At 47.0% G+C, this 26361-nt stretch overlaps 1 long non-coding RNA gene across 3 annotated transcripts; it reads left to right on the top strand.

Moving 5' to 3' along the window:
* The first annotated feature begins 919 nt into the window (after positions 1 to 919).
* LOC109786187 (uncharacterized) lies at positions 920 to 14694 on the top strand. Of its 3 annotated transcripts, XR_012184366.1 has the most exons (6): positions 920 to 1364; positions 2084 to 2144; positions 2457 to 2568; positions 2724 to 3945; positions 13146 to 13237; positions 14440 to 14694. It is a non-coding gene; the product is annotated as an uncharacterized lncRNA (long non-coding RNA). The 3 variants fall into 3 exon arrangements; XR_012184365.1 differs by lacking the exon at positions 13146 to 13237 and having other exon boundaries at positions 921 to 1364; XR_012184367.1 differs by lacking the exon at positions 13146 to 13237 and having other exon boundaries at positions 921 to 1364; positions 1992 to 2144.
* The last annotated feature ends 11667 nt before the right edge of the window (positions 14695 to 26361 follow it).

Raw genomic sequence — 26361 nt, 5'->3', positions numbered from 1 at the left:
TTTCGCATGTGCTTGTTGCTTGTATGCTCTGTATGTTGGGTCATGAGACCCATGTTTGTAATGCTTGGCTCCTCGGAGCCTAATGAATAAATACTCTGAGTCGTAGAGTCTTGTTGTGATGACATGTTGTATTTGCACATATCGAGCATATTGTGTGTATGATTGAAATGCTTGGTATGTGTGGGATCCGACAATCTAGTTGTTTATCCTTGGCAGCCTCTCTTATGGGGAAACGTAGTCTGGTGTCTCCACTGAGCCTTGGTAGTCCGCTACAGCCCGGTTTACCGGAGTCCTGCTAGCCCAGCACTACTGCTCCGGAACACCTAGACTGGCCGGCATGTGTTTCACTTTGTTCCTGTGTCTGTCCCTTCGGGGAAATGTCACGCGGTGACATCCGGAGTCCTGCCTAGCCTGCTACAGCCCGGGTTCCCGGAGTCCTGTTAGCCCAGTGCTACAGCCCGGATTCACACGCTGCTGACCGACATGCTCGATGTTGATTCATGTATGCCTGTCCCCGTAAGTTAGCGCCGCTTTGGGTTCACGACTAGCCATGTCGGCCAGGATTCTCTGTCATATGGATGCTAGCGACACTATCATATACGTGAGCCAAAAGGCGCAAACGGTCCCGGGCCATGGTAAAGCGACACCCGTGGGAATACCGTGCGCGAGGCCGCAAAGTGATATGAGGTCTTACAGGCTAGATCGGTGTGACTTAGAATCGGGGTCCTGATAGTGGTCTTCGCCGTGCTCCTTGGGATAGGCTATAGTAGTAGCGAGGGGTAGAAAACCCGCGCTACTACTAAGTTGATAGTAGTAACGTGGGCTATAAACATATGTTGCTACTAAGTGATCTTCACGTGTCCCTCGGGACAGATCATAGTAGTAACGAGAGATATAAACCCGGCGCTGCTACTAAGTATTGGGTTTTTTAACAACCGTGCAATCCCATCCCCATCTCTCTCTGTCCTGCGACTCCTCGCCGCCGCAGCCACATACGCCAGCCGTCTCGCCTCGCTCCAGCGACTCCTGCCACCGCCAGGCATGCTCCGGAGCTTTGCCTCCCTCCGCTACATTCTCCCCTCCTGCTGGATTCAACGCTCGTGCCCACCAGCAGCCCTCCCCCGCGGCTAGGGTTTCAGGCGCGGTGGCGCCTCTCACTCTGGCGGTGAGGGAGCGGCGGCGGCGGGAGGAGGAGGAGGTGCGGTGCCAGATGTTCGGAGGAAGGGCGAAGTTCCATGCGACGGTGGCCGCGGCCGCGCTGGGCCAGCAGCAGCACCAGGCGGCGGAGTACAGGGAGCTCGGGGCCTGCTCAAGGGGAGCCTCGCCCACGGCAGCGATGGCACCAACCCACCCCGCACACTCAGGTCTGTCCGCCCGCTCAGATCCCCTCCCCCAAACCCCCTACCCTCGCTCCATTCGTTTTAGAATTGTTGCTTCTAGGTTTCTCCCGCGTATGTGCCAATTGGGAAGAATTCAGATTTTAAGGCTGGAGTTACTGCTCTGTCCTAGTGTGTATCAGTTGGTATGTTCAGGTAATTGTAGTACTACCAGTTCGTCCTGTGTATGAAGAATACTACCCGTTCGTCCTGTGTATGAAGAATGCTGATGGTTTAGCTGTATTGTCTCGCTAAAATTGCCATCATACTTCTTGTTTGAATATTGTTCTATACTAGTATTTTGCTTGATGTGACTCATTCGTCCTCATGTAGCACTACAATTAACCAAATGGAGCTGTAGTAGCCGTCACTTAGCCATTAATTTGTTTGTTTGATTTAGAACTCGATGTACTGTTTGTTTATTCAAGGTTTATTTACTTGTTGGAGCCGTTGAATTTCGTTGGAGATAAAAAAATATTCTGAGTGGGCGGCTGAGTATTCCTGTTGCTAATAGTTCCCCTGATTTGCCTCAAACATACAGTGAGTTGTTTTTTCTGGTTCGCTGCATTGTCTTAGATCTGTTACTAATGATAAACTTTCTATACTCCAATGCAGGTTAGTAATGATAGATACCCTTCTGTCTTCTTTTTCCTCAACAAAATTTACTAGTCATATGCTAAGAAGGTGAGGGGAGCTATTTCTCACAGGAGGGAGTAGGTTGATACCTCACTGTCTGCTACAACCAAGAGATTTGAAGAGTTGCAAAAGGTAATTTTGGGCCAAATTTTAGTGCATATTTTCATTTTAACAGAATCTTAGTGCCACTCTCCAGTAGTCAATGATTCTGTTCCGAACAAAAATGGAATTTATTGTTCTAAAGATGGATCAGATTAATAGTCGCATTACGAAACCACCAAGTATTTAGGGTACTACTATTATAGAATGCACTGGGTTAAGATGCCTGAATTTAAATAAAAATCTAAAACAGTTCTAAGAGCTAATGTATGATCAGAACTATATTTGTATTAGTTCAAGAGATTTGATATGCGTAACCGTTGTTGCATCACATATTATTATTAGCTGGCTCTTACTTGCTAAATGGTTCAAGTAAAGTATGGGATGCTGTTGAGGTATCTGGCAAGAACGTGATGCAAACATCATCAGTTGTCACAACTTCAGTTTTAACGCACAGGTAATGTACATGCACTCCATTGCATCCATGCTTTCAAAATTTCAAATGTTTTTGCTTCAGCAACAACTAGTCGTAACCAAAATTTTTTGCGCAGTAATGATCGATTGATGCCGCCAGATGATAGTGTCGTTGATATCGTCTTCTCCTTTTTGCAGGTACGGTGACCAAGCAAGAGAGATAACACAAGACTACATCAACGCCACCAGAAATGCTCTTCAACCACCAAAAACGCTCTTCAAGCAGGAGAGATAACAAAGTACTACCACAGTCTGGTGGGTGTTGTGCTCTTCAACCACTTGGAGGTGGACTTTGCCGTGAAGCCCGAAGACTACGCGACTCAGATGATCGTCCAGGTGATTGCGACGCCGGAGGTCGTCGGGGTGGAGGACCTCAACGCCACCGTCCGGGGGGAGGGCGGGTTCGGGTCCACCTGAGTTTGAACGCCGAGGCTTGGTAGGTACGTGTAGAGAAGTGGTTTGGTTGTTTGCGTCTGATGTTAAATGGGTTCTCATGATCTTTTCGAGTTTAGATGTTCAATGTTGCATCCATGAACACTGCAAGTGCTAAGATGGTTATGTGACCTTTGCACTAGACGTGTCTTGATTTCCATCCATGAATATTGCATGTAATTTTCATTTTTTTAATTTCTAATTAGTTAGCAGTAGCGTTGGGGCAAAAGGGTGTGCTACTAGTACTTAGATAGTACTAGCGCAGGTACGGAATAGTAGTAGCGTGGGTATGACGCGCTACTGCTAACTTTTTAGCTTTAGCGCGGAGTAAAAAAACGCGCTACTGCTAAAAAATAGTTGTAGTGTCATAGTAGTAGCGCGGTACCCCGCGCTACTGGTATGCAAAAAACCTATGCTACTAGTAGTGTTTTTCCTAGTAGTGGTTTGTGCAGTGCAAAACAAAAACTTTGGCTATAATGTGTGAATTTTCATTTTTTACTAGAACATCGAATGTTTCTGAAACATTTTTCACATTACTTTTATACAAATTTTTTATTTTGTCCTAATTATTTATAATTTTTGGAGTTGCATAAGTATGGTAGATGTTCAGATTACTACAGACTGTCTTGTTTAAGACATATTCTGTTTTTGATACATTATTTTGCTCGTTTTGATGCAACTATCGATTGTATTAGTAGTATAAGGCATGGAAAAGTTATATTACAGTAGCCACAATGCAAAAATAAAATATGAAGGAGTTTGCAACAATACATAAAGTGGTGATTTGTTTTATTATACTAACGGATCTCACGAGTGTTTTGTTAAGTTTTGTGTGATTGAAGTTTTCAAGTTTTTAGTGAGATCACGATGGATGAAGGAATAAGGAGTGGCAATAACCGAAGATTGGGGATTCCCGAGGCACCCCAAGGTAATATTCAAGGACTCCCAAGCAACTAAGTTTGGGGATGGCTCGGAAGGCATCCCCTCTTTCTTCTAACGATCATTGATAATTTTACTTGGAGTTATATTTTTATTCATCACATGATATGCATAAATCTTGGAGTGTCGTGTGATTTTTTATTTTTTTATTTTTCTTTAATGCACCATGCTGCTATGAGATAGTCCTTGGTTGATTTATAGAATACTTCATGCACTTCACTTATATCTTTTGAGTATGGCTTTATAGAATGCTTCATGTGCTTCACTTATATCTTTTAAAGTTTGGATTGCCTGTTTCTCTTCACTTAGAAAACCGCCATTTGTAGAATGCTCTTTTGTGTCACTTATATTTGTTAGAGCGTAGGCATACCTTTTGTAGAAAGAATTAAACTCTCTTGCTTCACTTATATCTATTTAGAGAGTCATCAGGAATTTGTCATTCACATGGTTAGTCATAAAATCCTACATAAAACTTGTAGATCGCTGAATATGATATGTTTGATTCCTTGCAATAGTTTTGCGATATAAAGATGGTGATATTAGAGTCATGTTTGTGAGTAATTGTGGACTGGTAGAAATACTTGTGTTAAGGTTTGTGATTCCAGAAGCATGCACATATGGTGAACCGTTATGTAACGAAGTCGGAGCATGATTTATTTTTGATTATCTTCCTTATGAGTGACGGTCGGAGACGAGCGATGGTCTTTTCCTATCAATCTATCCCCCTAGGAGCATGCGTGTAGTACTGTGTTTTGATAGCTAATAATTTTTCTAAATAAGTATGTGATTTCTTTATGACTAATGTTGAGTCCATGGATTATACGCACTCTCGCCCTTCCATCATTGCTAGCCTCTTCGGTATCGTGCATTCCCCTTTCTCACCTCGAGAGTTGGTGCAAACTTCGCCAGTGCATCCAAACCCCGTGATATGATACGCTCTATCACACATAAGCATCATTATATCTTCCGAAAAACAGCCACCATACCTACCTATCATGGGATTTCCATTATCATCATATACATGACTTGAGCATTCATTGTCATATTGCTTTGCATGATCGTAAGATAGCTAGCTTGATATTTTCATTGTTTGCCTGTTTTTTTTCATATCTTTGCTATGCTAGATCATTGCACATCCTGGTAGACTGCCAGAGGCATTCATATAGTCATATTGTTCTAGATATCGAGTTGTAGTATTGAGTTGTAAGTAAATAAATGTGTGATGATCATTATTATTAGAGCATTGCCCCAGTGAGGAAAGGATGATGGAGACTATGATTCCCCCACATGTCGGGATGAGACTCCGGACGAAAAAAATACAAAAAATAATAAAAAGAAAGAGGCAAAAAAAGAGGGCCCAAAAAATGAGAGAAAAAGAGTGTTGGATTTCGGGTTCCACAGACCCTTAAGAACTCAACCTCCCCAATCTGCCTGCTCGCCAATCTCGTAGGCTAGCTCGATGGACAAGAAGGAAATGGGACACGGTAGTTTACCCAGGTTCGGGCCACCTTGCGGTGTAAAACCCTACTCCTGCTTTGGGGTGGATTGGCCTCGAGGGGCTGAGGATGAACTAGTACAGTGGAGAACAACCTAAGGAGGAGGCGTGTTCTTGTGCTCGAGTGAGCTGGTGGGTGTGAGGATGGAATCCGAATGATCAGGTCTCGTTCTACGGTGGTGGCTAGGCCCTATTTATAGCGGCCTTGGTCCTTTTCCCGAATGAAGGCGGGAAGGGATCCCACAACGGCCAAATTCGTAGGGAGACAACTAGTACATGTTATCCTGACAAAAGTAGTCTTTGCCTGCAAAAGCCTCTGGTCGTGACGCCGTGGTGGGCTCGGTGTTGACCTTCGTCCTGCCGTCCTTGCGGTCTTGGTCTTGTTGCACGGGAATGGAAACTGTTGGGGATATGACTATTGGGTATGACCCGCCCAGGAGGGGCCGGGTCACACCGTTGACGGCTTCAAGATGAAGAAGCTCGACGAGGCTTGTTGAAGGCCCAAGACATGAGGATTCCAGTTCATGAAGCGGGCTTGTTGAAGGCCCAAGACCCAGAGGCAGCTTAAGGCCCAAAGGGATGAGCCGCCGTATGATTAAACTTGTACTGTAAGGCAAGCTTAGTAGAAACCGAGCCGATTACGTTTGTGTGAACCGGCCGGACTCTGTAAGCCGCCGGGCATCAACCTATATATAAAGGGTTGACCCGGCAGCGGTTAACTCAAGAAACAACTGATCGAGAACCAGGTCAAGCGTATTCGCTCCCTGGTAATCGAAACCCAAGCAATACAACCCTAAGCATGAGTAGGCTTTTACCTCACTGAGAGGGGCCCAACCAGGGTAAACTCTATGTGTCCTTTGTCCCGTTTAAGCCCTTCAAGCAACCTAGCTGCGATGGCTCTACACCTAAGTCCTTTTTCTAGGGCATCTGCTGTGTTAAATCCACGACAGCTGGCGCCCACCGTGGGGCCAGCGCATGGTGGTTTCAAGTTCTTGAAGGGCAACTTCGTAGGGATCAAGGGATACGCCGACGGTCGGATGACCAAAAGCCGCCGCGGCAAGCTCTACATCGACGATGCTGGCTGGGGCCCCGAGGCCGGCTCGATCGAGTACGGGTACCGGGTCCCTTTCGGCCGAATCCACGTCTTCATCGGCAAGATCGGTGAGTCGGAGCCTGAGCCGGACACCTGCACCGACAACGTCGAGACGGCTCAGCGTGCACGACCCGCCAAGGTTCAAGCTGCTGTGAAGCACGCTTTTGTGGGTTTTGCTCACTGAGTGGATCTTGAGGAAGGAGTTGTGTACGGTCGAGAGAGAGCCATCTATTCTGGTGATGAGTACTCAACCGGCGAGACCAATTCCATGTATCAATTGCAAGATGGTGGGCTGGGGGGCTGTTCTGATGGCGACAGTATTCCAGACCCCTATGAGCCACCAAACAGGGTTGCGCTCTTCATAGACGGCACACAACCGATGCTCAATTCGACGACTGCTGTGGCTATGACCTCCAGTTCAACAACGGTGGTGGCAACGGCCGGGGCAAGGGGCTCTGCATGCCCGCCGGTTCAAGCGTTATCCGAGCTTTTGGAGGCTTTGGCGACCTTATTGGCTGTAGAGGTGACACCAGAAAATCAGGCACAACATAAGGTGGATGTTGCGAAACTGCGAGATGAGATAGCTCAAGCCAAGGAGGAGTTTAATGCTGAGAATGCTAGGATAGCAACAGAACGAGCCACTTTGGACGCTGCCACACAACGGATTCAGGCAGAGTCGTTCCGGGTTGCCTTGGACCAGAACGCTTCAAACGTCGTCATAAGGAGGAGGCACCAGACCCGTCTACCCACAAAGTTTGAGGCCAGGAACCTTTTCAACACACCTGGGGCAGGAACCAGTGACCTGCCCATGGTAAACCGGGTTGTCGAGGCACCCGTGACCGGAGCGACGGTTTAGCCACGTGCGGTGGACCCGCCTCATTTGAATTTGACCCCGCCTCAGCATGTTCCGACACCGCCGGGTCATTATTCTAACCCTCTAGACAATATGATTGCTGCAGCTACGTGATTGGCGGCTCTCCGTGTTGAAGGCGAGTCTCCAGCCGCGATGGAGATACGGAGGGCTGGAGAGCTTGTTCAGACAGCGGTGCCTCAACAGGCGGCTTACTCATACAGTCGTGATCGGATTCATTCAACCCCTCGTCCAAGTCGGAGTTATAGCAGGCATATTGACTCGCCAGCGGTTTCAAGCGGTGAGCGGCACCATAACCAGTCTCGCAGGCCTGACCCGCCGCATGCTGATAGCAATGCTCAGGCACCCCGCAAGGTGCCCAATTACACGGCGGATCAACCCCCAGAGGCCTGGATTGACAGCTATGAGATGGCCATGGAGATGTTGGATGTCAGTGATCCTGCGTGTGCTAAATACTACACCATGATGCTGGATGGACTGACACGCAATTGGCTGAAAGGATTGCCCCCCTAATTCCATTAGATCATGGGCTGAATTGAAAACGTGTTTTATCCAGAATTTCAAAGACACGTGCAAGCAACCTATGTCGATTCTTGATTTAGACTCTTGTATCCAGGGTGAGGGCGAATCAACAACCAATTTGGTGCGCCGGATCTCGGCTGTTATCCATTCATCGGACAGTATCAGCGCCGGTTCAGCCGTCGCGATGTTGGAAAAGAATTGCCGGTTCCTTCCCCTTAAGCAGAAGTTGGGGCGGCTTAAGCGCCACTACTATGATATGGGAGAACTCATGGCGGCTCTCGTCAAATATGATGACTCTGATACTACTAAGGACACTGAGTCTAATGAGGAGAAGGCTGGCAAGGGGAAGAAGAGTGGCAATGCAAAGGGACAACAATATAATATGGCGGATCGAGGTAATAATGGTAAGCGCAAGCAGATGGACGGTGGTTCGAACTTTATGGCCAATACCAACATGCAGAGTAATAATCTGCATCTTAAGGGGAAATCGTCAATGCCCCGGTTCGGCGAGCCAAAGTTCAACCTTGAGGCGATTATGAATCAGCCTTGCCCAAAGCACGGTACACAAGAGAAGCCGGCGAGTCATCTGTGGAAAGATTACTTCATCATCAGGGAGTATAGAAATTCTGGCTTTTTCCAGAACAATCATGGCCCGCATGACATGTCAGGATCCGACTCTCACGGACCTGGCTTCGGAGGTGGCGGCTCAAGCTCCGTTTTTCGGGGCCAAGGCATTCAAGGTGGTTTTAATCAACAGTCGAGTCAAGGGAATCAGCAGCAGCAGTCCGATTATCAGAGCAATCCCAAGCAGCTAAATAGTGGCCAATATCATGTGTTTACCACGAGCTTATGCAAACGAGACCAGAAGATTCATAAGCGGGCAGTGAACGCGGTTGAGCCGGCGGTCTCTCGATACTTGTGATGGTCTGAGCAGCCTATTGTATGGAGCCGTGAGGATCACCCACCCCGGGTTGACAATCCGGGTCAATTGGCTTTGGTGGTTGCCCCTCTGGTTGGAGGATACAAGTTTACAATAGTGCTTATGGATGGAGGCAACAGTATCAACATACTTTACTATGATACTTTTCACCGTATGAATTTAACTAATAAAGATCTTAAGCCATCTTCTACTGTTTTTCATGGGGTGGTGCCCGGTAAGTCGGCATATCAGGTGGGTAAGATAGCTTTGGAAGTGTCTTTCGGCGATGAGCAGGAGTACATAGCTGAAACATTGAACTTTGAGGTGGTCAAGATCAAGAGCCCTTATCACGCCTTGTTTGGACGGTCGGCTTATGCTAAATTTATGGCACGACCTTGTTATGTTTATCTACAACTTAAAATGCCAGGTCGTAAGGATACCATCACAGTAAATGGCAACAGGAAGATAGCTTTGGAGTGTGAAGAGGGCGACGCTGCTTACACTGAGTCTGTTTGTGCAACAAAGGAGTTGAAGTTTTACAAAGATAACATTGACCCGGCGGATATGACCCCCTTGAAGAAGCCAACGACAGAGCATGACCCTTTGTTGAAGTTTAAATCGGCGGATGACACCAAGCAGGTTGATTTTGTTCCTAGTGACTCATCCAAACAGTTCAGTATCAGTGCTAATATGGATCCGAAATAGGAAAGCGCGCTCATCGAGTTCATCCGTCAGAATCGGGACATCTTTGAATGGAAGCCGCCAGACATGCTAGGTGTACCGAGGGAACTCGCTGAGCACACTCTCAATGTTGATCCAAAATTTAAACCGGTCAAGCAATTCCCTCGTCGTTTTAATGAAGAGAGGCGCAAGGCCATTGGTGAAGAAGTGGCCCAGCTCTTGGCGGCTGGGTTTATTATTGAAGTTTTTCATCCTGAGTGGTTATCTAACCCGGTGTTGGTACTTAAGAAGAACGCCACTTGGCGTATGTGTGTGGATTAAACAGACCCTAACAAGGGCTGTCCGGCTGATCCTTTTGCTCTCCCTCATATTGATCAGATCATTGATGCTACGGCGGGTTGTGAGCGTTTGAGTTTTCTAGATGCTTATTCTGGTTATCATCAGATCAAGATGGCAGTTAAGGACCAGGAGAAGACAACCTTTATCACTCCTTTTGGAGCCTTCTGCTACGTGTTATGCCCTTTGGGCTCAAGAGTGCCCAGGCGACTTATCAGCGCTGTGTTCAGAATTGCCTTCACAACCAGATTGGATGCAATGTTCATGCTTATGTAGATGATATCGTTGTGAAGTCCAGGAAGAAGGAAACCTTGTTAGATGATTTGAAGGAAACCTTGATAACCTTCAGGTCTACAAAATGATGCTTAACCCGGCCAAGTGTGTTTTTGGTGTGCCAGCCAGTAAGCTGTTGGGCTTTTTGGTTTCTGAGAGAGGCATTAAAGCTAACCCGGAGAAAATCAAGGCTATCACTTCTTTGGCTAAGCCGGCATGTATCAATGACGTCCAGCATTTGGTGAGTTGTATTGCGGCTTTGAGCCGGTTTATAAGCTGTCTGGGAGAGAAGGCTATCCCTTTATACCAGATGATGAAGAAAAAATCACTTTGTACGGAGTGATGCTGCTAATCAGGCTTTTGAGGCACTGAAAAAGAAGTTGGCTGAGCCACCAATCCTTGCAGCTCCCATTGATAAGGAGCCCTTTCTTTTATATGTGGCTGCTAACAGCAGATCCGTCAGTGTAGTTGTTGTGGAAAGAAAGTAATCAGGCACGGAATATCCGGTTCAGAGGCCAGTTTACTATGTCAGTGAGGTGCTCATTGAATCTAAGCAGAGGGACCCACATTGGCAGAAGCTGATTTATGGAGTGTTCATGGCTAGTCGTAAGTTGAAGCAATATTCCTTGGTCATCCCATCACTATGGTCAGTTCTACTCCTTTAGGGGATATTATTCAAAATAGAGAAGCCACATGCCGGGTGGCCAAGTGGGCCATTGAGCTGGGACCCCATGGTTTAAAATATATGCCTCAGACAACTATCAAGTCTCAAGCACTTGTGGATTTTATCAATGATTGGACAGAGCTATAGATGCCTGAGGAAAAGCCTGATAACGCATATTGGACTATTCATTTTGATGGGTCTAGGCAATTGGAAGGCTCAGGGGCTGGAGTTATTTTGACTTCCCCACGAGGTGATAAATTTTGTTATGTCTTAAGGTTGATGTTCCCTTGTACTAACAATGCAGCTGAGTATGAGGCTTTGCTCCATGGTCTTCGGATGGCTAAACAGATGAATCTAAGCCGAGTAATGTGCTTTGGCGACTCAGATTTGGTGGCTCAGCAAGTTTCGGGAATTTGGGATTCCAAGGACCCACTCATGGCGGCTTATCACCGAGAGGTTGATGCTATTGCTAGTCATTTTAAGGGTTATCAAGTGGAACAAGTTGATTGTAGGAAAAATGAGGCAGCTGATGCTTTAAGCCGGCTGGGCTCTCAGCGTAAGCCGGTGCCACCCAATGTTTTCCTTGATATTTTGCATAAGCCTTCAAATAAATTGCCAACGGAGGAGGATCTTGCTATCCCTAACCCGGAGGCACAGTTGGTGGCGGCTCTTCATGTTATTCCTGATTGGACAGTTCCATATTTGGCTTATATGACTCGGGGTGAGTTATGTTACAGTACGTAATGGGCCTGGGCTGGCGGTATAGCCCATTAGTCTTAGGGTTAATTAGAGATAGGGATCGCTTGCTTGGGAGTCAAGTAAACCTCTCTATATAAAGAGAGGAGATGTATCAATCTAATCAAGCAAGAATTAAGAAGGAAATCCCTTCCATCTTGCCCGGCCGTGGGCAAAAGGCCCCCGGCCGGCCCTCTCGCGCCCTCCTTCTGGCAGCGCCATAACAATTTGGTATCAGCTAGCTTCGGTTCGATCATGTCTTCACCATCGTCCAACCCGTCTCTCCCGCTGCCGGTCACCTCGTCGCCTCCGGCGACCACCACGACCGTCGTCCCGCTCCTGCCCGCGTCGGGATCCTCTGTCGCGCCCGCTCTCGCCGTCCTCACCCCGGAGGAGGTGTCCGGGGCGCTGCGGGACCTAACCCAGGCGGTCCAGGAGATCCGCCTGTTCTTGGCCGGGTCCTATGGGCCGCACGAGGCTGCGCCACCCATCGCCGCCACCGCGCCGCCGTGGCTGCAATGGCAGCCGCCGCCGTCTCGTCGCCCCAGGCCTTCCCCGAGCACGCTGACCTTCCCTATGTCTTCGCTGTGAGCTCACGGACCGAACCCCCCTCTCCTCCACCTCGATTGCTCGCCGTAGTCATCGATTCATCGGATACAGAAACCCGCCGCCACCCGAGCTCATCGCCGGTGATGCTCCGGTGGCCTTTCAATCACAATGACCGACCCAACACACTCGAACACGCACGTAGTTGCTGCCCCGCTGCTCGTTTTGCTTGCCTGCTTGCTCTAGCCGCAACGCCGCACCTCACCGAGCCCCGCCGCCGCTAAAGCTCGTCGCCGGCCATTTTCCGGCCACCCCGCGCCCTCCAACTTCTTCGGTTGGATGCGGTCGAGCACGGGCTCCTTCCTGGTGCCCTCAACGCAACCAGCCGCTGCCCCTAGCGCCACTCAGCGAGTCGCCACCGCACTGGATGGTCGCCGGCAACCTAACTCCGGCTGTGCCGACGTGGCACGGCCATTAGGCGCTAACCCCGCTCCTTAAACTGCCCACAACCACTGACAGTGGGCCCCAGGCCTGGTCAAACCTCAGTCAGCGCTGGGTTTGACCGGGATTAGCCCTGTGTCGCTGACGTGTGGCCCCCACACGTCAGGTTTGACCTGGGTCAACCCAGTTGACTGCTGACACAGGCATGACGCAGTGCTGACGCAATTAATCCTTTTCTGGATTTAAAATAATTCAAGAAATTCCAGAAAATCCTATAAACTTCTAAAAATCATAGAAAATAATCTATAACTCAGATGGAAAACATTTATATATGAAAAATGATCAGAAAAATCCAATCTATCCATCTGTACCATTTCCATGCATGTTAGAACAACTTATGACTACTGTTTAGGACAATTCAATTAAATGGCATTTAAGAAATCACATATGGAGTTTGAATTTGAATCTTTGATTCAAGCCAACTCCATTTAACTTGCTGCTAGTTGCATTAGCCCAAACCACAGCATATTGCCTTGTCATGATCATGCATCATATTGTGCATTGCATTGATTGTATTTCTTCTCTGTTGCCGGTATTTGTCCCCTCTCGGTAGACGATGTTCCGGCGTTGTGATCGTTGACACTAATGAAGACTCAATGCTATCTTCAGAAGTGCCAGGCAAGCAAAACCCCCTTGCTCATTCCGGTACAATCCCACTCTCTCGCTCCTGCTCTCTTTTACTGCATTAGGACAACAACGATTCATCTGTTACTTGCTGCGGTAGCTGAACCCCTTTATCCTCTGCATGACCTCTCATTGCCACAGTAAATAGATGAAACCCACTAGCATGAGTAGGAGTTGTTTGAGCCCTGATGTGCTTACTCATTCATGCTTGTTTGTCATGCCTGCCATTGCTTAGAGTTGTGTCAGGTCTGATTCATCGGGAATGAATTGGAATGTGGTGAACATGTCCTACTGTTGAGAGCTAAGTGTGTGAACACGATTTGGTAAAGGTAGCGGTGAGAGGCCATGTAGGAGTACATGGTGGGTTGTCTCATTGCAGCCGTCCTCAGGAACTGAGTTCTGTGTTTGTGATCCATGAACAGTTACTACCACACATTGGGCTCCGCGCGCTCCAAGCTCTCTCGACTTATTAATCAACCTGATCTCTGTCCAGGAGTTGCAACTAGTTTCTAGTGTTTGTAGGTAGTGTTAGTAGTCTACCAAGTGGCACCCGGTACAGGTGGGCTTGGGACAGACTAGGCACCGTGGCACGGTGTACCAAGCGTAGATCCATCCGTCGAGGTGGGCTTGGGAACCCTGTTCACATCGTTTGGGGCCATGAGCGACACCCCGGCCGGATCTCCTTGCCGATGGAACCCGAATAGGCGATAAACCTGGACTGGAGACTTGTGTCGTTAGTCTGGTCGTGGCCGACTCCCTCGTCAGGCTTCCGCTTGAAGGTTGCCGAGGTACACGACGTGTACATGGTGGTAAGTGGCGAGAGCGTGTGTGACGAAGTACACCCCTGCAGGGTTAATATGATCTATTCGAATAGCCGTGTCCGCGGTAAAGGACTTTTGGGTTGCCTGTACAGTTCATAGACAAGTGAAAGTGGATACTCTAAAATGCGCAAGATAAGCGTGAGTGCTATGGATGGCGTTCTTGTAGGGAGACGGGAGCGAATCCATAGTGGTGTATTGAGATGGTGAATATGTGGACTCGTGTGCGCCACCTCAAAAGAGTTGCTTGCAGTCGTAGTTCAGGATAGCCACCGAGTCAAAGCTGGCTTGCTGCAGTTAAACTCCACCACCCCCTCTGTTGACACCGATGCATATGTAGATAGTTCTGATGTAAGTCTTGCTGGGTACATTTGTACTCACGTTTGCTTATTTTATGTTTTGCAGAGAGACGTCAGCCTCGCTAGTAGTTCCGTGTGGACTTCGACGTTTAGCTTGATACCTCAGCTATGATCTTGTGCCCTCGGCAGGATCTGGTAGATAGTCAGGCTTCTTAGCCTTTTTCATTTGTGGATGTCTGTACTCAGACATGTTAAGCTTCCGCATGTGCCTTGACTTGTATGCTCTGAATGTTGGGTCATGAGACCCATGTTTGTAATATCTGGCTCTTCGGAGCCTAATGAATAAATACTCTGAGTCGTAGAGTCTTGTTGTGATGCCATGTTGTATCTGCACATATCGAGCATATTGTGTGTATGATTGAAATGCTTGGTATGTGTGGGATCCGACAATCTAGTTGTCTATCCTTAGCAGCCTCTCTTATGGGGAAATGTAGTGTAGTGCCTCCTTGAGCCATAGTAGTCCGCTACAGCCCGGTTCACCGGAGTCCTGCTAGCCCAGCACTACTGCTCTGGACACTTGACTGGCCGGCATGTGTTTCATATCGTTCCTGTGTCTGTTCCTTCGGGGAAATGTCACGCGGTGACATCCGGAGTCCTGTCTAGCCTGCTACAGCCCGGGTTCCCGGAGTCCTGTTAGCCCAGTGCTACAGCCCGGATTCGCACGCTGCTGACCGACACGTTCGATGTTGATTCATGTATGCCTGTCCCCATACGTTAGTGCCGCTTTGGGTTCACGACTAGCCATGTCGGCCCGGGTTCTCTGTCATATGGATGCTAGCGACATTGTCATATACGCGAGCCAAAAGGCGCAAACGGTCCCGGCCATGGTAAGGCGACACCCGTGGGAGTACCGTGCGTGAGGCCGCAAAGTGATATGAGGTGTTACAGGCCAGATCGGTGTGACTTGGAATCGGGGCCCCGACAGCTTTGGTATCAGAGCCTGACTTCCTGTAGGATTACCAAGCCAATCTGGTCGAAGTTGAGTCTAGAAATGCTTTAGTTATATAAGGGAATTGATTGTGGAAGGGAACGTAAGGCTCTTTTTACTCCTTATACCTTATGGCCTTCTGATCTGAGTCAGCCTCTTGTTTTCTACGGGGATTAAGAACTAGGCCTCTCATCTTTCTATCGGGATCACGTGTTACTAATCCGTAGACTCGTAGGATTGTTGGTCTGAAGCCTCAGTTCAGTTTCTACCACTTCCATGTGTTAGACAGTTGATCTTGGAACCTTGATATTGTGATTCTGAGTGGTTATGCCACTATGTTGCAGGATGTCTCAAATCCTTTGAGCATTTACAGTCGTTATGCTGTCCGAGTCATCCCAGGTTTCTAAACAATCTGATGCATTTGCAAAATCCTTTCCCTCTGTTTTGCGTCCCTTTGGGCCAGATTAAGCACACTACCGGTGCGTTGAGGCACTCTGTTGCCTTGACATATATGTTGGAGTTATTATTATGACCCTAGGTGTCTTAGGGAGTCACCTAGTAATCTAGCCATGTTTTGTGTTCCCGGTGTGATCATTCTAGCCACCATTCTCGAAAGCATCTCGTGATGCCGTTTAGTAGTAGGTATTCTACTCCTGGGTTCTTAACCCGAGATTCACTCTACTTACCTCGTGTTGATAGTGTTGCTCGTACCTTTAGGATATTAGTAACCTTTGCGATAGTCCTCGAGGTCTGTGGTATATCGTTCTTCCAATACCATGAACTGCTTATGGCAGAAGTTCTTGTACCAAAAGATCACAATAAGAGTGCTCTTGATGAGTTCTCCATTTTACATTGTGAATCTGCCAGTCCTTCCCTTTCAGCGTGGGTTATCCGGAAGAAATATGTTGAAATTGTTCGACATACTAACCTATGCGTCCACAACTCAGAAAATTATATCTTCCTTTGAGTTGTTCTCTTTAGTTGCATTCTGACCTCTGTCTATCAATTGATAGTCAGGACTAGTTGTACATCCGTGTTATCGATGCGTACTATCCTTGTGGTCCGTCAAGCCGTTCTATTTCAGAATGACTAGGAGAAACAAACTCCAGAACCTCGTCCATATCTAGGATTGGGTCAAAGCAAGTGTATTCCGCAGACCAAAATGCCAATCCAGCTTTTGCTCTGCTCTTCCTTGGAGCGTTACCATCCTTATGTCAAGAGTGTCAGGAGAATTGCACCACCTCTTATGAATTCTTGACGCAGTGATACCTCTCGCCATCATTATTCATTCCTCGGTCCCGTGCTGTCACAACCGGAATACCGACAAGTGAACCGTGATGTGTGAAATCAATACTCCTAGCAACCATGTTGTTCGGTAGTTAACGGACAATAATTTTATTCTTAGTGTGTTGGTTACTGAATCATCATCCTAAGATTTATCGTGCGACCTAGTCCATTCTCCCTGGTGCACACCTCGATCAACGAGATAGGATTGTGTCAATCCATCACTCTCTTGGTCATATCGTCTTGCCCTGAAAAGCGAGATTGTTCTCGAGCCTAGTAACATATCGGTGGAACGTGATTTTCCGAATATCTTCTCGGAAGTATCACCAGGTTGTCACCTGACCGCTATGTTGAATTCGTGATCAAGTTGGTTTTCCAATAAACCACCCCTTCTCCAAGAATCTGTGTTGGATACCCCTGAGCTAGTTGGTCAAGCTAAACAACAACTTGGAGAGTTGGAAGATAAAAGCTTGTCTAACTTAGTTCATTTCCAAAGGGATATCTTGGGTCTGTGTGTGTGTTGAGGAAAGATGATATCCTCATCGATTGGTCCTCATGATCAATTAATGGACCTATCATCTTAACCAAACTTTGATTTGAGCATGGGCTATTATCAAATCAGAACCAACGTGTTCGTAATGTTGTCTTACTCGTGGTTGATTCCTCGAGCATACACCATTACATCTTTTGGGTCTGACCAATGCTATTCCTGTGTTTACTTAATTTTGAAACTCCATCTATATGGAAGCCTGGATGGATTGTTGCTGAGCCCATTGACAACATTTTCATCTTGTCCATGATTTTGTTGAGCATTAAGCTAGTGTTGGAAACTTTGTAAGCGTTGCCCTCGTGTCCCGTTCATGAGGTATATGTTTGGGTGAAAGAAGATACTTCCTCTAATTCACATGCACTTGATGTAAGTTGCCGCCGTGAATTCGAGAAAGATTGTTTTTGTTTCCTCTGGTACCATCCCAAGTCGGTTATGCATGTGTGAATGTATTCTAGGGTTTGGTAGATTAATTACCTCCACTCCATATGTATTCCCTAGCACACCAAGCCACTGATTGACTTGCTCAAGGATAAGAAGTTCATCGATAAGTGCACAAGGACTTCGATATCCTCGATTATGGTTCCCCACCTGAACTCGGTAGTGTTTTATCATAAGACTACTATGTGGTCATGCTTGTCCGGGACAGCGTGTTCACATGTGTTTAGCAGAACCAGCTCATGTTTTGGAGCTTACTATCGCAGTTCATCTCCCGAGAATCTCGCAATGTCATCTCGTCGATTTGTGTTGCAAACCTCCATTTTCTTCTAGACTCGGTGAGTCTGGAATATCCTGTTACCAACTAGATCTGAATCTCAGGCAGATATGATGGTTGGAACTTTTCCAAGATTATGATGTAGGTCCCGACAAGGTTGATGTTCTGGCCGACACACCTAGCCGGAAGATCTATCATTGTAGTATCTTGATTGAGCTATTTGACCATCTTCTCCATGAGGATTTCGTGTGACTTATTCTAGAAGTTGTTCGTTATAGATCCCTTGTGCTCCCGAAGTCAGACCTTTACTTGATGGCCATGTTGATGCTTTTAAGCATGATCGTGGTACCTAGAACGTCAAGGAGAACATTAGAAGCGGAGTGCTAAATTTCTCTCGGTCGATCATCCAGATCTCGTTTCCTTGGCCTCGCTAAGGTGATATCTGAGAAAGCGTTGTCTTTCTTTGCATCTGCATTGTGCATCACTCTTTATCATGGTAGTAAGGTATGTTGCCAGGATCCTCAGCACAGATGTTGGTAAAACCTTGATGAATATGGAAATGCTCAAGTTCTTGAAAGCACGCTCAGTCACTAGGTTATATCCCTAGTATCAACTGGAATGTGCCTTCCATTTGCCGAGTTGTTCTATAACCATAGTTTCCTTTCCAAATTGAGTGTGCCATTATTTTGAATTCTTTCAAACGATCATTTGTAAATTGCCTTACGCTGGTATGAAGAGTTTCAACGATCTTTGTATCAACAGTAATTCTTTTTGCCACTTCAGGGAATATCTCTACGAGCCACATTCCCTAAGGTGCCCCGTTATGGAGTCTTGGCAATTAACTCCTCGCTGCTTTGGAACCCTTGCACCATATTATCTAAGCGTGGGATTGTTGCCCACCAAATCAATCTCATCGTTTGTTCTTCCATCCCTCTCGATGTGCTTTGTGTCTCAACTCGAGATGTATCAACATCTCATTCTGCGAGTTGATCTTGTATAGCTCGATCTTCGAGAAGATCAATCCTGTAGAGTTTCCCTCTCTTCCGTCATCATAGTTGGTTGAAGCTCTCGAAAGAAAAGATGTCAAGATCAGGATGATGCAATGAGTCAAGATCTTCGAGAAGAACAATTGGATCGTGAAGATTATGTTAGTTTGCGTTCCCCTTTCATCTTACCCTACGCTTGAATCTCGGGACGAGATTTTTGTTTAGTGGGGGTGAGTTGTCACATCCCTAGTTCTGGTTTGCTCTAGGCTAGCTAGTCATGTGTGCGTCATGTTTAATATTTGAAAGAAACTAGAAATGGGGATGTTCAAACCCTAGCATTAAATCAACTCAACTAGGATGGATTAAAATCTTTTCAACAAACCCAAAATGTCCCTAAGAAAAGTTCATGATTTCTGGTTAAGGTGGAAACCTCTGCCAAAAATGATGAATATATTCTTAGATCATTTTTGGATTTTTGGATTAAATCATAAGTATTTGAATTGGAGCATTTAATGGCTATAAATATGTTAAATGCTTCAATAATTCTGAAAACATTTGAGGGCTGTTAGTAAACATTTTAAAAGTGCCCACAAATTTTCTAAGGAGTTTTTAAAATGGTTTAGTATTTTACTAAATCAAAACAAAACAGAATAAATAGAAAACAGAAACAAATTAAACTAGAAAACAGAGAGAGAGAGAGAGAGAGTTACCTGGGCCGGCCTACCTGTTCTGGCATTGTAGCGGCCCAGCCCACCGAGGGCAGAGCCGTCTTCTTCCTCCTGCCAGTAGGCAGAGGGGAAGCGTGGCGCGCGCACGTGCGTATCCGGCCACCTCCTGCTTCCCCGGCCCCTCCTGGCGACGCCACGACGTCGTCCGGAAGCCCCTGTCTCCTCTCCCTCACTCGCTGCGCTCTCTCCCTCCCCTCTGCCCTTTCTCCAGCAGCCGCCCGAGCGCCACCGAGCTCGCCGCTGCCGCCCGCCTGACCACCGTACCTCCCTCGCCTCTCGCTGTGCTAGGAAGCTCCGCTACTTCATCCTCGTTCCTCCTCGCCGAGCCACGCGACGAGGAGAGCCCCGAAGCGACGGCCGCAACAACATCTCCAACCACGGCCGACCGAGATCGCCGCCGCCGTCTCGTCGCCCCAGGCCTTCCCCGAGCACGCTGACCTTCCCTACGTCTTCGCTGTGAGCTCACGGACCGAACCCCCCTCTCCTCCACCTCGATTGCTCGTCGTAGTCATCGATTCATCGGATACAGAAACCCGCCGCCACCCGTGCTCATCGCCGGTGATGCTCCGGTGGCCTTTCAATCACAATGACCGACCCAACACACTCGCACACGCACGTAGTTGCTGCCCCGCTGCTCGTTTTGCTTGCCCGCTTGCTCTAGCCGCAACGCCGCACCTCACCGAGCCCCGCCGCCGCTAAAGCTCGTCGCCGGCCATTTTCCGGCCACCCCGCACCCTCCAACTTCTTCGGTTGGATGCGGTCGAGCACGGGCTCCCTCCTGGTGCCCTTAGCGCAACCAGCCGCTGCCCCTAGCGCCACTCAGCGAGTCGCCGCCGCACTGGACGGTCGCCGGCGACCTAACTCCGGCTGTGCCGACGTGGCACGGCCATTAGGCGCTAACCCCGCTCCTTAAACTGCCCACAACCACTGACAGTGGGCCCCAGGCCTGGTCAAACCTCAGTCAGCGCTGGGTTTGACCGGGATTAGCCCTGTGTCGCTGATGTGTGGCCCCCACACGTCAAGTTAGACCTGGGTCAACCCAGTTGACTGCTGACACAGGCATGACGCAGTGCTGATGCAATTAATCCTTTTCTGGATTTAAAATAATTTAGGAAATTCCAGAAAATCCTATAAACTTCTAAAAATCATAGAAAATAATCTATAACTCAGATGGAAAAAAATTTATATATGAAAAATGATCAGAAAAATCCAATCTATCCATCTGTACCATTTCCATGCATGTTAGAACAACTTATGACTACTGTTTAGGACAATTCAATTAAATGGCATTTAAGAAATCACATATGGAGTTTGAATTTGAATCTTTGATTCAAGCCAACTCCATTTAACTTGCTGCTAGTTGCATTAGCCCAAACCACAGCATATTGCCATGTCATGATCATGCATCATATTGTGCATTGCATTGATTGTATTTCTTCTCTGTTGCCGGTATTTGTCCCCTCTCGGTAGACGATGTTCCGGCGTTGTGATCGTTGACACTAATGAAGACTCAATGCTATCTTCAGAAGTGCCAGGCAAGCAAAACCCCCTTGCTCATTCCGATACAATCCCACTCTCTCGCTCCTGCTCTCTTTTACTTCATTAGGACAACAACGATTCATCTGTTACTTGCTGCGGTAGCTGAACCCCTTTATCCTCTGCATGACCTCTCATTGCCACAGTAAATAGATGAAACCCACTAGCATGAGTAGGAGTTGTTTGAGCCCTGATGTGCCTACTCATTCATGCTTGTTTGTCATGCCTGCCATTGCTTAGAGTTGTGTCAGGTCTGATTCATCGGGAATGAATTGGAATGTGGTGAACATGTCCTACTGTTGAGAGCTAAGTGTGTGAACACGATTTGGTAAAGGTAGCGGTGAGAGGCCATGTAGGAGTACATGGTGGGTTGTCTCATTGCAGCCGTCCTCAGGAACTGAGTTCTGTGTTTGTGATCCATGAACAGTTACTACCACACATTGGGCTCCGGGCGCTCCAAGCTCTCTCGACTTATTAATCAACCTGATCTCTGTCCAGGAGTTGCAACTAGTTTCTAGTGTTTGTAGGTAGTGTTAGTAGTCTACCAAGTGGCACCCGGTACAGGTGGGCTTGGGACAGACTAGGCACCATGGCACGGTGTACCAAGCGTAGATCCATCCGTCGAGGTGGGCTTGGGAACCCTGTTCACATCGTTTGGGCCGTGAGCGACACCCTGGCCGGATCTCCTTGCGGATGGAACCCGAATAGGCGATAAACCTGAACTAGAGACTTGTGTCGTTAGTCAGGTCGTGGCCGACTCCCTCGCCAGGCTTCCGCTTGAAGGTTGCCGAGGTACACGACGTGTACATGGTGGTAAGTGGCGAGAGCGTGTGTGACGAAGTACACCCCTGCAGGGTTAATATGATCTATTCGAATAGCCGTGTCCGCGGTAAAGGACTTCTGGGTTGCCTGTACAGTTCATAGACAAGTGAAAGTGGATACTCTAATGCGCAAGATAAGCGTGAGTGCTATGGATGGCGTTCTCATAGGGAGACGGGAGCGAATCCATAGTGGTGTATTGAGATGGTGAATATGTGGACTCGTGTGCGCCACCTCAAAAGAGTTGCTTGCAGTCGTAGTTCAGGATAGCCACCGAGTCAAAGCTGGCTTGCTGCAGTTAAACTCCACCACCCCCTCTGTTGACACCGATGCATATGTAGATAGTTCTGATGTAAGTCTTGCTGGGTACATTTGTACTCACGTTTGCTTATTTTATGTTTTGCAGAGAGACGTCAGCCTCGCTAGTAGTTCCGTGTGGACTTCGACGTTTAGCTTGATACCTCAGCTACGATCTTGTGCCCTCGGCAGGATCTGGTAGATAGTCAGGCTTCTTAGCCTTTTTCATTTGTAGATGTCTGTACTCAGACATGTTAAGCTTCTGCATGTGCCTTGACTTGTATGCTCTGAATGTTGGGTCATGAGACCCATGTTTGTAATATCTGGCTCTTCGGAGCCTAATGAATAAATACTCTGAATCGTAGAGTCTTGTTGTGATGCCATGTTGTATTTGCACATATCGAGCATATTGTGTGTATGATTGAAATGCTTGGTATGTGTGGGATCCGACAATCTAGTTGTCTATCCTTAGCAACCTCTCTTATGGGGAAATGTAGTGTAGTGCCTCCTTGAGCCATAGTAGTCCGCTACAGCCCGGTTCACCGGAGTCCTGCTAGCCCAGCACTACTGCTCTGGACACTTGACTGGCTGGCATGTGTTTCATATCGTTCCTGTGTCTGTCTCTTCGGGGAAATGTCACGCGGTGACATCCGGAGTCCTGCCTAGCCTGCTACAGCCCGGGTTCTCGGAGTCCTGTTAGCCTAGTGCTACAGCCCGGATTCGCACGCTGCTGACCGACACGTTCGATGTTGATTCATGTATGCCTGTCCCCATACGCTAGTGCCGCTTTGGGTTCACGACTAGCCATGTCGGCCCGGGTTCTCTGTCATATGGATGCTAGCGACATTGTCATATACGCGAGCCAAAAGGCGCAAACGGTCCCGGCCATGGTAAGGCGACACCCGTGGGAGTACCGTGCGTGAGGCCGCAAAGTGATATGAGGTGTTACAGGCTAGATCGGTGTGACTTGGAATCGGGGCCCCGACAGATATATACTTATATAAGAAGTTTTTGTCAGTGCTTACCTGAAAGCGCTCCTTCATGAGGTTAACCAAGCCGGTTCATCTCGGCTAGTGTGAAGGCGGTTCAGATAACCTGCGTGAATCTCATGGCCATTGAATTGAGCATAGCTCTCTAGATCCAGTTTCCACATGCCCTTATCAATAGCTCAAATTTCTTCCTTGGCACTGTGCTTGGATAAGACAGTGGGGTTGTCTGGTGCTGTATAAGCCGTCCCAGTGACAATTACGTCTTCAGTCTCTTTAGCCGGCTGATCGGGACTGGGCGGCTTAGCATTCTCTAGGTCAACATTCATGGAGTCCATGGTTACATGGTGCTCCTCTGGCGGCGGATCGCCCATGGCTGCTTCAAAGGTTTGATGCAAAGATTCAGATATTGTCTATTTCTCCGGGTCAGCAGTTTTGGGGTCTTAAGCCAGCTTACTCACTTTCGGCTTCTTGCTGGGTTTGGCCATAGCATTGAAAGTAAAAACACATTATGAGATTAGTATATCAATTGAGTAAAGTGTTAAAGCAAGCAGGCTTAAGTGTTCTCACCCAGGAACACTTTTGAACAGAGGAACCTGAGTCCCAGTAGAATCACCAGATGAAGAGTGAGAAATTCCCTGATAGTTTGAATCAGAAGGGTTAAGAGGTTGTCAAATAAGACCCGCCTTGGGAAAAGCTAAGTCGGAAATTTGTGAAACCTCTGGACGACGCTTGCGAGGAGCCGGCGTGTTGGATAAGCCAGAGGACAGAATCCCGGCGACACTGTTCCGAGTTTTGCGGCGAACTTCGTGTTGCTATTTCTTCAAAAGAAAGTTGGGATCCAAGTAAGATAAAGGGTGAGAAAACCTTACTTTCCGGCTTGCTTGACGAACTTTCTGTCTTGGCAGAGGTTCTGAGTCGGAGGAAAGGATAGTAACCTCTTCACCATCTGCATGGCTGCCTTCGCATCATCCTGATAGTAAACAATGTCAACAAGTTGAACAAAGAAAGAGCCAAGGGAATCAAGTTCTACCTCCGACTCGTCATCAAGAGTAAACATGTCAATTGCATCTGTCTTCTTTTTGGAAGGCTTTTTGATAGCCTTATTCTTGGTCCTGGTCTTCTTGGCCGGTTTATCCTGAAGTTTTGTGCTCCAGAAGGGGGAGTCAGCCTGCAGAAATTCAAGTAATAACGAGAAGGCAGATTGATAAGCAATGAGTTAATTGAAAGCTGCTCAGAAAATACTTAGGGCCGGCGGCTTGTTGAGGGTGCAGTAGGGGTTCCGCCCCACCTTGCTACAAGTCTCTAATCTCTCGTGAAGCAGAGTCTTAGTCATTTCGTTAATCTGTTGGTCATCCAGGCGGATTGGAGAATAACGCATCGGATCTTTAACATCGCTGGTATATTCGCACATTAAGCCGAACTAGCGGCTTAAGGGCAAGATGCTCCATGCAACCTAGCAATGAACTAGGTCGACTTCAGTTAAGCCATTGGCCATCAAGGCTCTGATCTTTGAAAATATGGGCATATATTTGGCCCGTTCTTCGGAGCTGATTCACTCTGGGAGGGGATGTCTGTTGCTAAGCCTGCTTTCACGGTAACCCGGCAGAGGATTTTCACCTTCTGGAGGAGTGTCTTTGCAATAGAACCAAGTTTGGTTCCAATCCTTCGGATGGCTAGGAGGTGCAGCAGCAGGAAATGTGGCTTCTTTCCGCCTCTGAACTGAAATGCCCCCTAGTTCTAAGCTGGAGGTGTAGCAACAGGAAATGTTGGAGAAATCACACAATTTGGTATTCTCTTGAGCCATCGTGACAAAGAAACCAATCCAACACACGAGCACACAAAAAGCAAATGAAGAAGAGGAACTGAAGAGGGGAGAAGAAAAGGCAAATATTTTAGAAAATCATTTTAGAAGTGAGGAAGAGGAAAACGAGAGGCAAATGGCGAATAATGTAATGCAATGTAACAACCCCAAAAATGGGTTATCAATTTTTGTGCTGTTATTCCTTCCTGGCAATCATTTTTCAAATCTTTCTCCTGAGTTTGTTGGATGACTCTGAGAAATCTTGTAATTTTCAACGTTTCAAAACCTTGCTCATGTCTTTGTTAGTGGGCAATACCTCATTTGACTCCATCAAAATCCATCAAAACCCTAATTCTTTTTTTTTTGGAATTTGGATATTTCCTTTGTACTTACAAAGGAGCCAACATTTCCCTTGATCCTTTCATCTTCCAAATCTTCTCAGAGATCCTCCTACCCTTTCAGATCTTGGATATGCAAAAATATTGTTAAGTCCTATGCAATATTTTCCATTTGGGATGTATTCCTCTTTTTTCCTTTATGAGGAATAAAATCCAAAGGCATAGATAGTCATCTCCTAAATTCATTAATTTTTTTGGAGCTGATATTTGTGCCTAATCTTAGCTCTGGCAAAAATATTGGCCACATTTAAATATGGAAAATTGCCTTTTCCTATTTTAAGCCAATATTGCATTTCTGCCATTTTCCAAAGGAGCTATCATTTTTATAGCAAGGAAAGTTCCCAAGTAATTTGTGGAGCTTGTACTTGTTGTATCTTCACCATTTCCGTCCAAAACTATGCTTCAAGGGTCATAATTTGAGCACATGATCCAATGCAAGTTTCTGCCCTGTCTGAAATTTTTGCAAAGGAAGTGCTTGAATCCTTGATCCATTTGAGCTGAAATTTTGCAGGGTGATTAACATTGATAAATCACCTCTGGATACCAAACATCAACTCAATCCATCTATCCAATCTTCATTGGCAATTTTCTCAAATTTCTGTTCAGATTGCTTTTCTGTGAAGGAAGTACCTTCATGGACGATCAAAATGAGGTGAAACTTTTCCAGCAGTCTTTAATGATTATATCATCACCCTCCTCCAAGATTCATCTCATTCCATTGATCCATGTGAGCCCGGGATCAATTCTTTGTTTCTGTCCAAATTTTCCGTTTGTGAAGCAAGTATATTTTATGTTGCTCCATTATGGCAGAAAAGTTTCCCAAGCCTTCTCCTATCCATATAACATATCTCCACAAGATTTTGGCTCATTTCATCTAGCCAATATTTCCCTAGAATTTTATCAAGATTTTGGGTAGAAAAGATGTTTGTGAAACAAGTAC

This window comes from Aegilops tauschii, chromosome 5 (assembly GCF_002575655.3).
Source record: "Aegilops tauschii subsp. strangulata cultivar AL8/78 chromosome 5, Aet v6.0, whole genome shotgun sequence".
Lineage (NCBI taxonomy): Eukaryota > Viridiplantae > Streptophyta > Magnoliopsida > Poales > Poaceae > Aegilops > Aegilops tauschii.
The sequence above is the reverse complement of the archived record's forward strand: the minus strand, read 5'-3'. Positions and strand labels throughout refer to the sequence as shown.